At 43.4% G+C, this 12,149-nt stretch overlaps 1 pseudogene; it reads left to right on the top strand.

Moving 5' to 3' along the window:
* Positions 1-2,413: 2,413 nt before the first annotated feature.
* LOC135268651 (spermatogenesis-associated protein 31D1-like) lies at positions 2,414-7,888 on the top strand (annotated as a pseudogene).
* Positions 7,889-12,149: the final 4,261 nt, after the last annotated feature.

Raw genomic sequence — 12,149 nt, forward strand, 5'->3', positions numbered from 1 at the left:
CAAGTAACTTGACTTTATACCAGAATAAAATCCAACATGATTTAAAAAAAACAAAATTCAGCAAACAGCAATAAAAATTTCAAAATGTCTGGTATCCAATCAAGAATAATTAGTTTTGTAAAGGAGGAAAATTTACCCAAAACCAAGAAAAAATTAATAAAAGCAGATTTAAAACATCAGAGATAATAACATTAGGAGACAAAGACATTGAGACAGCCATTACAAGTATATCCAGTGTATTTAAGAAAATAGATGAGTATATAAGAATCAAGAGAAAAGCAATGGTAGATATTTTTAGATGGCATTAAAGGTAGATTTGACATTGTAAAAGAAATAATTGATAAATTTAAAGATATAAAAATAAGTGAAGTACAGAGAGAAAAAAGAAAAATAAAGATCAGAGTATCAGTGTCCTGAGAAAATATCAAATAGTTTAACATTTGTATAATTGGTGTCCTAGAAGGGTGATGGGCAGAAAAAGATACTAATAAAATAAAATAAATGACCTAATATTTTCCAAATTTGATGAAAACTATAAAATTCCCTGTACTGAGGTAGAGTTAGAAAATGTGGGGTCAAAATGACAAATATGAGATTGAAATAAAAGAAGGAAATAATCGATTCTGGATTTGAAAATACCACTTGATGTGTCACAGGATGGGTGTGTAGGGATGTTTTTAAGAAAATAACTTTTATCTGAGGAATGTGAGTCCTTTTTAGTTATCAGGCCTAGACAGACATTAAAATGAGACAGCAATCACGGCCCTACTTTCTCCTTGACCTGTGTATTCACCTCTTGAAACTGCATGCTATTGCCACATGTACCTATACATTAACCCAATAAACCCACAGCTGACACTATAACCCACACCCTCTAACTTAACAATGTATAGCCAAACACTAATCAATATCACTTCATAAACCAATGAGAATTCCTGATAACAACTTTGTATCAGCCCAATTCCTTATCTCATTTTTTGACTTTAAAAACCCACTTGTAACTGCTGCTAATTGGAGTGTATATTTAGGGTGACTTGCATCTGTGTTCCCAGGTTGCAGTCTTCAAGCTTGACCCAGATGAACTCTCTATTTATGATAATTTTGCCTCAACTTCTTCCTTTTAGGTCGATGTGTATGTCTGTTTGTGTATAGAGTATGTTCCAAAAGTGCTTGAAAAGTTTAAACTTCACTAACTTCAGAAAAATAAGTGCTATAATGTACCCCCAAGATCCCGTGAAGTTTAGTTACATACACTTATTGTACACTTACTTTCACTTTGTAGATTTTAAAAGGAATTATTAGTGAAACCATGCCCCAGAGTTCAAGAAACCAATGACCAACACAGATCATCAGTTTACAGGGCAGCAGATTAAACAACAGCAGCAACAACAACAATAACTTGCTAAAATGCCAAAACTGTCCCTGCTCGTGAGATTGAAAAACTGGCTAAAATGGATTAAAGTTGATATTGCCAACTGAAGTTTGCACAGAATAACCTGGCTGACATCACAGCCCAAATTTCTGCCACGTTTTCAACTAACTCCCCACAAATGTGTACATGAGATCCAAGAGGTAGCATTAAAAACAACTGTGTATGCCTGAGGACTTTACAGACCTCCTATTTTCTTCCACTAATCACCTATTAATCCCAGAGACAACTCCCTAAACCTTGTCTAACAAAATGACTGCATGAAAGCCAGCACACGGGACAGATTTGAGCTGGACTCCTGTCTCATTGTGATTAATTTACCATAAAACCCTGCTTTTCTCAAAAACCCAAATTGGGCAGTGAGCTCCTTTTCTTTGATAATATTAGATTTAATCGTTTGAATCAGTCCCTCTGATTGGAAATAGTTAAGGCTGACTTTAAAGTAAAAAGTTATTGTTTGACACTCACAATACAAAGTAAGCATAAAGGCACGTTAAGTTTCATATCTGGCTAATGGAAGGCAAAAACATCCTGTAGATAAGAGGGACTGGAGGACATTTGTGATCCTGAGAGTGCCAATGCCTGGGTACAACAAAAATTCCAGGCAGCATTTCAGGCTTTCAAGGCTGTGGTGTTGGTGGGGTTGAAGTTAAGGGCTCCAAACAGTAAAGCAGGACTTGGGTAATACCTAGTTTACTGTTGGAGCAAACAGAAAATTCCACTTAGGTAAATATATGACATGAAGAAAAGATAGAGTTGGGAAATGGAGTGGGAGGGTAGGGCAGAGGGATCTGGAGGGCACAGGAGGGGTGTGGTCAGCTGGGTGGGTGGGGTCAGGGATGCAGACACACCCTCCTCTTATGGCTCCCTCCACCCTCAGAAACCCTCTGTGACTTCCACGCTCTATGATGCAGGCCTAGGCTTATAGTTAAGCCTGGGCAAACTCAGGGCTCAGTTGCTTCAGGCAGCCATACTATTCAGATCATGGAGAACATCCTCTGTTTTCTGAACAGTTATACTGAGTCAGGGCTCAGCCCTGGCTTGGCACATTGCTTGGATATTGATCTCAACTTCATCTGCTTGATTGGGTTGGGATTGTTTAATCTGTACTTGTTCTACGACCTATTGACCCTGTATTTGTCACAACCTGGGAAAAATAATGACATCCAAATGGTAAGGAACTGTGGGCGAACACCCAAGGGAGATTCCCTCTTGTTGTTTCCCAACCCTATTCCCACATTTCTAAGTAAGTTTAGTTGGTACAGAGAGATGGTCTTAGATGGGAAGTCTGAAGAGAGGACAGAATTCCACTCTTCTTTGGAAGAGGTTGGGTAGACTTAGGGCTTCAGGAGGACTAAAGTTTCCATCCGAAGCTCATAGACTACCTACCTGGCTGTGGTGGAGAGTTCCAGATAAAATTCCAAACACAGTAATTCTGTGGACCCTGATTGGACTATATAGACAGTGTGCTCTCTCTGAAGAAGAATAATTTCTGCTGAAATGTGATCATGAGTCACATTCCCCTGTCATCTTCATTCAACCAAGCCTTCCTTCATATTGGGTTGACCTGGGGAGCAATGCTGAGAGTCTCTGAGCAGAGGCTGGAGGCACAGTTCTGTTTGGGACACTTTTCCTATGAGGAAGCACAGATGTGACTGTTGGCCTCTGAGTCTGTGCCCTCCTTGAGGACTGCTTGAGCATATCAAGTGTGGCTTTCTCTGACAAAATTCTTTTTGAGTTTTTCAGAGAAGGAAAAGTTAGAAATATGTGATCACCTTTAATAATTCTTAACAGGAACATATTAGCATTAATTTGGGAGTCATATTATTCTTGTGTAATGAGTGAGTGAATGAATGAATGAGCTTCATAGAGAGTGAGATAAATGAGTCCCAGCCTCTCATTGTCTTTCTTTCGTTCTCAGCGTCAGGACAGAGCCAGGAGGAGAAAGAAAGGTGGGACATTTAAAGGTAAGGTCAGCCTACTCTATCTGAGCTTCAAGGGTGACCCTTCCTGTTTCTGTCAGGAGGACTCAGGCCCATAATTGCTTAGAATGTCAGTTACTAGATACAGTCTCAGAAAACAGAGCACTCAGCAGAGAGGCTTACAGAAAAGCAATCAGACCTGAGACACTGCTCATAGGCCCTGCTCTGCCCATCCATAGGCATGACAGAGTGATAGACCTGGGCACTGGGTGTTGCCCAGTAGGTGGGTAAGTTAGATATCAAGGAATGACTACTGGCTGGCTTGGAGTCAGAGCTGCTGTCTCATAACTTTGCGTAAGTGCTTTGACTTCCTCGATGCTCAGATTCCTCTTGGAGGTCACCACTGACATCTGTGTTTCCCATGGTGGTTTTGAGCATCACATGGGGTAATGTATGTGAAGGAATTTTATAAATGATGTCGCATACACCTGTGAACTTGTTAATAGTATCAATGACTATTTGCCCTTTTCTACTGATACTTGGGGCTATCAGAGTTGAATATCTTAAGGATCTTACACAGAGCGACTTCTGTATGATCCCTGTGCCTCTACCTTCATTATATATAACATACTGTTATGGTTTCCCAGACCGGATAACCTCGCAGAAAGAAGCAGAAGAGGAAAGGAAGCCGGTTTCTATTCTCAGAAGGTGATTACTTGTTCCCTTCTGTCCTGTTCCCACCCCAGTCCTTTCTTTAGCAAGTTATATTCACCTCAGGGATTTCTTGTAGCCTGCTATAGTTGTGGGAGTGGGTAGCCATTGGAATGTGTATGTGAATGAATGTGTTGAGAGGCCCTAGAGTGCATGGGAGGTCATAGGCGGGGGGCAATGTGAAGTGGGTAGCGGGCACCAGGGTTCCCACCACTGCCAGGCTAACAGACTCTCCTTTCCTTGTTCTGGTCCTGGCTACAGCTTCGGGCCTCCTGCTTCCTGCAGTCCCCTGGGCCAGCATCATGACACCACCCGCTTTTGTCGACTGGTATGCCCAGACCCCCTCTGTGTGGTGTGTAACAGAACAGCTGCTGAGGTCCAGCGACTGCTGTATTGGGATTCCCTGAAAGATGCTGCTCCCTCTGTATCCCCTTGGGCTTCTGCAACTTCTGCAACTGAGTCATCAGTCACTCTGGCTTCTGACCACTCAGCAACCCCTCCAGAAGACCTAATAGTGTCGCCTTGGCCTGACCCTTCTCCACCACCTCCCTTAACTCTCTCACCTGACCTGATCACCCGTTTAGCTCACTTATTGTCACTCTCACCACTGAGGGACCTTCTGCCACAAAAGCCTGTTTCTCCCCTGGATTCCAAGTTCCCTATAGACCATTCCCCACCCCAACAGCTTCCCTTTCCCCTTCTCCCACCACATCATATTCAGAGAGCAGAGCCCAATCTCCAACCTGAGGCCAGTTTGTCTCTGCATACCATCTTTTCATTAGACTCTGCTCTATTACAAGATACGAACTCTTTGCCAGATATTTCCCAGGCCATGAATCTCTGTGATTCATGTACTTTTCATTACAAACGACCAAACTCTTCTGCTTTACGAATGCAAGATTGCACTGTGACTCAGTCTAAAGCAAGTCTCAACATACCGAAGTCTCTGGAAAAAGAGATGTTATCTGTAGGTGGCTCTGGTGGGTCAACCACCTCTCCCTCTACAATCAGAGACAGTGACCATTCACGCCCTGCATCTGCAGAATTCTCCTGGTGGCAGCCTCATGCCAAGGACTCTTTTTCTTCCAATTTTGTACCATCTGATTTCATGCAAGAGCTCCTTAGCCTTCATTCTTCTGAGAGCTTTTTAGGGGGGTACCCTGTGGTCAACCTCACAGTGCCTGTTAACCTCTCATTTGTCAGCCATGACATTGTGGCACTTTTGGAGAGACAAGTCAAAAAAAGGACCAATTTCCTGATGTGTAAAGAAAATGGAAAGACACCAGGAACTTTCCCAAAACATCTTAGGCCAAACTACCAACCGAATTCTTCAGGGAAAAAGTCAGCTTCAATTGCTGATAAGCATGGCCTGGCAACCTCCTTTCCTTTTTTGGCCAGTAATAGGAAAGTAGAGTGGCTGCACACCCATCAGCAGCCCCCATATTCTAAGTGCTTTGAAGACCATTTAGAGAAAAAATATGTTCAGCTCTTCTCGGGTCTCCCATCTCTGCACAGCAAGTCTCTGAATCCTACTGTTCTTCTCCCACGTGGACGTTCCTCCATGTCTGTATCCTTCAATGAGATTGCGAGTACGTCTCCATTACAGAAATCCCCAGTACTTCCCCATCCCCAACCTCTGTCCTTGCCTGTTACCCAGCCTCTACCCTTGCCTCAAACTCTGCTCCAAGGTCAGTCTGTGGCTCAACATCCATCTCCACTCACAGCCCAAGTACCTAGTCCTCCATTCCAGGTTGGGATCTGTGGAGTGTGTTTTCATACATCTCAGAATGAGGCACTGTCTCTTACACCATCTGAAATTAACCATCTGGAGAGGAATGTGTTGCAGAAAGTACTGGAAAATGTGTGGGGTTTACCCTCTGTGGTTCAAAAATCCCAGGAATACTTTTGTTCTCCAGCTCCCCGTCTTGCATTGGTCAAGTCCTTTAAGGCTCGTGGTCCCATCTCCATCATTCCTGGAGATTTTGCACTCAGTGCTGAGTTTAGGAAGAAACTAGAACACCACCTTAAAAAGAGGCTCATCCAGCACAGATGGGGTCTGCCCCGCCGAGTCCATCAGTGTCTGACACTGCTACGTCCTCAGAGCCTGATTTCAGAGTCAGAAAACAGCGAGAGACCCAAGAGCGACCTAGAAGGTCGTATGATGCATCTGCCAGGGAATGATTCAGGGGTGAGACTAGGTCAGAAACAACTTGCAAATGCCCTGACAGTACATTTGAGCAAGAAATTTGAGGAAATCAATGAGGGTCGAGTACCTGAGAGTGTGCGTAGTTCATGGCATTCAGTCAAGCAGACAATGTCTCTTTCTGAAAAATCCCACAGCCAAATAAACCATCGAAATTTGGCAGCATGGGTGGGTGAGGACCACTGTGTTGATACATCCCAGGAGATGCCCTTCCTTGGTTCCAACAAACAAAAGATGTTGGAAGCCCATATTAAATCTTTCCGTATGAGGATGCTGTGCGGTCTTCCCAGCAAGGTCCTGGAATCCATAGAAATCTGTCAATCGAAAGAGGACCTTTCCAGCTCTTTTTCCCATGTTGACCTCTCCTCAGCCACATTCATTTCTCAGAGAGATTCCAAAGATAGGGTCTGCAAGTCTCTTACATGCAGTACTTTTCAAGGAGAAAAGTTGGGAACAAGCTCAGTCCTTGTCCTGGATCGTCCTGACCATGTCACCTCACCAGTGGGTAAAGAAAGACAGGGGATCCTGAAAAGACGGTTTTCTTATACTGACCATGACCTGACAGAGATGGATTCCAATGATGGGGCCTCCAAGCTCCTTGGAAGAAACACTGCAGATTTTCAAGGAGAAAACATCGAACCAACAAGCTTATTTTCCATCCTGAATCATCCACACCTCATCACCTCACCTGTTGACAAGGAAAGGCATGGGACCCTGACAAGAGAATTCTCTGATCCTGATGATGAACTTACAGAAAGTATCCAGACAACTGATGATGGCAGACAGAGTTTTCTGCACCGCACACACAGCATCATAGACAAAGTCAGTGAGAAACAGACTGTACTAGCTAGTAGAAGCAACCCAGAGCTGCCCATAATGCAACCCTTGGTTGGCAGTGAGTCAACGGATAAAAAAGTGACTTTCAGTGATACCATGGAAAGGCTTCAGGGCAGTAGAAAGACCTTTCCTGTCACCAGTGTGTCTAAGGACATGTTCAAGGAAGAGAAGCTTAAACATCAGATGCTGAGTGAGTTCAAGTTGGCCCAGGGGGAGCATAGTCGAGTTCAGAGTAGAGCTGCCTTTACTGGGACTGCTGAAGCTCAGAAAATTAAGACTGACATTGGAAAGTTCCTAGAGGAGAAGCTAGGGCATAGGGATGGGATAGATATCACCTGTCCCCAAGAGCCCCTTTCCTCCTCAGTAGAGCTTGGGAAAGCTCAGCATGAGCCAGAACTGCAGGTCAGAGCAGAGCCTGTCCAGGGCTATCCCTGCAGCTACACGGCTCCCTCCTGCAAAGTGACATGTAGCGAATCTTGCAGCCAACAAGCTGTCTTAGTTGGCCAGAATTATCCGACAAGGATTAGACAGATCATAGACAAGAACAGACAGCCGCAGAAAGTTGAGGCATTTAAGGGCAAGATAATTGTGTCAAAAGCATCCCCAATCCGTGCCCCACAGAAAGCCTGTGCCCCAACCAAATCCCACTTGACAGTGTCGGCTGACCCACTGTCTCCAGCCATCCCAACCACTGCTAAAAGCACTGTGTTCAGTGATCTGTCATCAATTATACAGAAAATTCTTCCGAAGCATTTCCAGGGAGGAAAATTCCCCCCCACAAAATAATTTCCTCCTTGTGGAGAATATTGGTTCTCCCTAATAAATGTTCTAATAAGAATGATGTCTTTTCTGTGTATTGTGTTGTGGGGTACAGATTTTGGGTAACCTAAGCTTGTGGTTAGTGAAAGGTAGGAGTTAGTTCAGCTCTTACTGACTGCTTCCTTTTACTTCTAAAAGGTGACCAATCCTGTGGATCTCTTGTGGAGGAATGAGTACCATGTGTCTCCAAAAGTCCCTTCTCTCCCTGATGAAGTCTGAGGAGATGGGCCTTTTTCTGCCTCTTTGCTATCAGACTCACTGATATGGTATGGCAGCCTGGACCTTCCTCTCCATTCACTGCTTCATATTTAGAGCAGTGAGGAAGACAGGCCTTCCGTTTGTGAAGAGAGGGTTAAGGACAGGTATATTTTTCAGAAATAATAGTTTAGTCACTATTTAAAAAAAGTTATCAGTGACCAGAGGATCATGTAAGTTGGTGGAGTGTTGAGGGTATTGCTGGTTGGGGTAGGGTGTCAGGAACACCATGGGTACTGCTTAAGAATCTGAGAAATAGGGCATGCTTATAATTTAGGGAAGCATATTTTGACCTCACTGTTGAGGCTTTTGTACTAAAAAGTCACTTTGGGGAAGTAGTTCCCCTGCTTGGGTATTTCTCCAGGCTGCCTGGATTGATGACTTTTTTTTTTTTTTTGAGACAGGGTCTCACTCTGTCACCCAAACTGTAGTGCAGTGGTGTGGTCTCAGCTCACTGCAACCTCCACCTTCCAGGCTCAAGTGATTCTCCTGCCTCAGCCTCCTGAGCAGCTGGAATTACAGGCACGTCCCTGTAATTCCATGCCTGGCTAATTTTTGTATATTTAGTAGAGACAAGCGTTTCACCATGTTACCCAGGTTGCTCTTCAACTGCTCATCTCAAATTATACTCTTGCCTCGGCCTCCAAAATTGCTGAGATTACAGTTGTGAGCCACTGTGCCCAGCTGATCGATGACATTTTTACAGAGCAAAACGATCCCTTATCTGTCTGTGGCAGCAATGTTGACCAGGCAACCACCTACCTTATAGGGTAAAACTAAGCTGAGAGTAAAGAAAAAAGTACCTTAGAATGAATGAGAAAGTAAGAAAAAAGTGAAGATAGGAAAGGATGACCCTGCTGGAGGAAAAGGGTTTGTGCCCCATCATGTCCATATCATGACCCTTTCTCAATCTGGATCTAGGTACCACCCCCCTGAGGTTTACCAGGGCACTGCAGAGATTAGAGATGCCATTTTGCCAGAAGTGTACACGGCTCTACTATTCAATTTCTCTAATAGAATATGCAGGACTGTTTTCAAGCATGACCTCCCTCTCTTTAGAGAAGATGATCTTTGTGCCTTCTCTCCAGCCATGTTGATAGCAACATACAAGATCTTCCCTTAGTGTTTACGGTGCATGTATCAGGATGGAGGTGTCACGTATGATCTTCATGGGCTTAGTGGAATATAATTGATATTGTCTAGAACACCTGCAGCTCATGATCCAGAGGTGAGTCCTGGATTATGCATGAGCGTTACAGATATTTGGGGGCTCACTATGGAGCATTACAGAATGCTTCTTATGGCCAAGAGTGTGCACATACCCACCCTTAAAATATGAGGGGTCTGAAGAGAAGGCAACTCCACTTACATAGACTGGGACTAACAAATGAGGTGAGTTTTCTTTTCTTTTTTCAGACAAAGTTTTGCTCTTGTTGCATACACTGGAATGCAATGGCATTATCTCAGCTAACTGCAACCCCAGCCTCCTGTGTTCAAGCGATTTTCCTGACTCAATCTCACAAGTAGCTGAGATTACAGGTACCTGCCAGCACATCTGGCTAATTTTTGCATATTTAGTAAAGGCAGGTTTTCACCATGTTGAGCAGACTGGTCTTGAACTCTTGACTTCAGGTGATCCACCTGCCTTCGCCCCCCAAAGTGCTGGGATTACAGATGTGAGCCACGGTGCCTGACCATGAGGTTTGTTTTCTAGAGGGCACTTGAGGTAGGTTTTCCAGAAAAATTTGTGAATGCTTGGTGTCAAAACAAAACAAAACAACAGATGTGCACTACAGCTCCCTCACACAACCATCCTTCTGTTTTCCTGTTCATGCTTATGCTACTGACCTGCAGGATCTGAAACTTAGCATTGCAGAAATAATTCAGATTCCATGAAGGCCTTAAGAATGACAAAATTGGGATGCAGCCCAGGGTAAAGAACTTGTGGAGCTGGAGAATCAGTGGAGGCCCCAAACATCCATGTGGATAGACTTGCCAATAACCTGGCCTCTTAATTCCTCTGTCATTCCATCTTAGGGTTCTTGAACTCTATTCCAGTTCAGTTACTGCCAAACCCAGAAGCTGTCATCAGAAACATCTAAGTTATCATCAGAAACACCTCTTGTTTTGGAGGCGAAGTTTTGCTTAGTCACCCTGGCTGGTGTGCAGTGGCATATTCTTGGCTCACCGCAACCTCTGCCTACTCGGTCTATGCAATTCTCCTGCCTCAGCCTCCTGAATAGCTGAGATTAAAGGCATGTGCCACAATACCCGGCTATTTATTTATCTATTAGTAGAGACAAGTTTTTACCATGTAGGCCAGGTGGGTCTCGAATTCCTGACCTCAAGTGATCCACCTGCCTTGGCCTCCTAAAGTGCTGGGATTACAGGTGTGAGCCACCATGCCCGACCTCATCAAAACCACCTCTACATCTGTAATAATACAGCCTGATGTTCTACCATTTGACCTCATCCTCCTACCCTTCCAGCTTAGGCCCTCAAATTTGTTCAAATTTTCACACTGGCTCATTAATTTTTCTGCTTATCTATCTACTATGTTCTTGCCCTATTTTCCTCCCTCTTAAATGCAGACTTCATGGTCTATCGTATAACCAATATTTAAAAAGCTCTACTTGAAATATGCCTCATCCAATTCCCTTTAATCCTTCCTGTCTAACAAAATCTCATCTCTCTGCCTTTTCCAGAAATGTCTTGCTACAAATGACCAATCAGTATTGGATTAAATCTCACAATCAAGCCTATTGACACCATGATAAATGCATGGTCAGCCTTAACACTACCTGGCAATAATTCACTCATTCATCCAAAAAATACTTAACCAGAGCTTACTAATAGAAAACAATACAAATGGAGCTTTAGTCATTTTTCCTTTGTCTACTTTCCTACCCCTGCTACTCAAATGTATTTCAAACCTTCTGTACTTTTCTCAAGTTTAGGCCATCTCCACTTGCTCAGCAGATGTGCTGGCTTCACCATTCACAGGGAAACTAGAATCCACTGGATAGGAACATTTCATAAAAAATTCTTCAAAAAACTATCCATCTGTCCTTTGTTTCCTTCCAAGGTTTCTTTATTTTTTAGAGATAGAGTCTTGCTCTGCTGCCCAGGCTGGAGTGCCGTGGTACGATCTAGGCTCACTGCAACCTCCACTTCCTGAGTTCAAGCCATTCTCCTGCCTCAGCCTCCCAAGTAGCTGGGATTACAAGCACACACTGCCATGCCCAGCTAGCATCTGTATTTTTAGTGAAGATGGGGTTTCACCATGTTGGCCAGGATGGTCTGGATTTCTCGACATCATGATCCACCGCCATTAGCCTCCCAAAGTGCTGGGATTGCACGCATGAGCCACTGCACTTGGCCTACAGTCTGTCTTTAATCTATCACTTCCCATTGTGTTTCTCTTATGTTTACTTGGCTTATTCTAATGAAAATACCTCTTTAAGTATATGTCTCCCTGGATTTGTTAGAACTCTTTTGAATGCAAGTTGATAGAATTTCACCCCAAAGTAGCTTAATAGAAAACAATGATCTGATGGTCTTGTATCGAGTATTTGATAATCCCTGAAACAAAAAATGTGGCCATATGGTTAGAGATGTTGATGGGGCAGATTGGGTTGTGGACTTATCTCTAGGATAAGAAGGGCACTGAGTTGAATGCCCCCCAAAACAACATGAAGTAGGGATATAACTCCTGGATGTTCAGGGTAGTTGGATGGAAAAGTATGCTTGAGAGAGAAATACTAGAGTTCTCATTGTCCAGATAGTCCTGAAATCAGTTTCTTTGGGACAGGTGTTATTTTCTTTTAATTATTTTTTTTTCATGTAAGTAATGCATCATTATAGTATCTGAGTTAAAAAAAGTCTCTGTAAGTCTAAATACCTCCACTGATCATTGCTTTCTAGGAGGTAAACTATTATCATGATTTTCATTGTGGTGTGTGTTGTATTCTGT

This window comes from Aotus nancymaae, unplaced genomic scaffold (genome assembly GCF_030222135.1).
Source record: "Aotus nancymaae isolate 86718 unplaced genomic scaffold, 86718_ANA_hifiasm-v0.15.2.pri h1tg000041l, whole genome shotgun sequence".
Classification (NCBI taxonomy): Eukaryota; Metazoa; Chordata; class Mammalia; order Primates; family Aotidae; genus Aotus; species Aotus nancymaae.